Genomic DNA, 1149 nt, shown 5'->3' with positions numbered 1-1149 from the left:
GAATATACAGTGTTTATGTTGTGGAAGGGATTTGCTATGCGAATTATAAATCCCAGCATTTTATTGGCTTTGTTAATGATGTCATTAGTGTGTTGGAAATAGTTTAATTTAACATCCAGTGTTACCCCAAGGTTCCTGATATATTTTACTTCATTGATGTGTGTGCCGTTTAGTGTGTGTACAAAGGATATTATATTTTTATTACGTTTAAATGTTATCTTATTGCATTTCGCGATGTTAATAACAAGTTTGTTTAATTAGCAATAGACAAAAAAACGATTGAGGTCCTTTTGAAGTTTAATGCAGTCATTGATTGATTTAATAACTAAGTATATTTTTTATCATCTGCATATACTAGGTAATTAGCATGTAAAAAACATTTGTGAATGTCGTATATATACACATTAAATAATAATGGGCCTAAATGAGAACCTATAGGTTAGGTTAAGTATGTTTAGGTAAGGTTAGGTTAGGAAAGGTCATGTTAGGTTACGTTAGAAAAAGTTGGGTTATTAAAGGTTAGGTTAGGAGATTATAGGTTTGGTAAGGTTAGGTTAGGATGGATTATTAGAGGTTGGGTTATCTTAGGTTTGGTTAAATAAAATAATAATAATACTTTAATTAATAGTTTAAGGCGATGCACTACGACGCGTAACATTTCAAATCAAGCCGCTAACAATAACACCCCTTATGCAGATGGCGATAAGGATTAAATTTCCGTTCAACACTATCCGTCTTTTTTGATAAATAGACAGGCATAAATATTTAATTGTTTTACGATAATTTTATAAAGAACTTAAATCGCTACATTATACAGTAAAACCGATACCGAAAATGCGTTCGTAAGTTGGAGATTTTGAACTTCAAAGCAGTTTTTATTGGCCTGATACATTATTTATTCTAGGCTTCTAAAAAACTTATATGAAAAATACTGTATTTAATTAAAGCATCAAAAACATTTTTAAGTGAAGAAATTATCAAAGCAAAAAATAAGAATTAGCATTGCTACGCAGTGCATCGCCGCTTTTTTAGTAGGCGCTATTTTGTCGGAATATTGTATTAAATATTTGTTTTTCATAAAAGTTATTCAATTGTCTCTAGCCGTTCGATGTGTTTCCTTTTACAAATTAAACGTCTAAAATAATTAAC

Source organism: Hesperophylax consimilis, chromosome 17 (assembly GCF_061612785.1).
Source record: "Hesperophylax consimilis isolate HC1 chromosome 17, BYU_Hcon_1.0, whole genome shotgun sequence".
NCBI classification, from domain to species: Eukaryota; Metazoa; Arthropoda; class Insecta; order Trichoptera; family Limnephilidae; genus Hesperophylax; species Hesperophylax consimilis.
Note: the sequence above shows the minus strand (reverse complement) of the source record.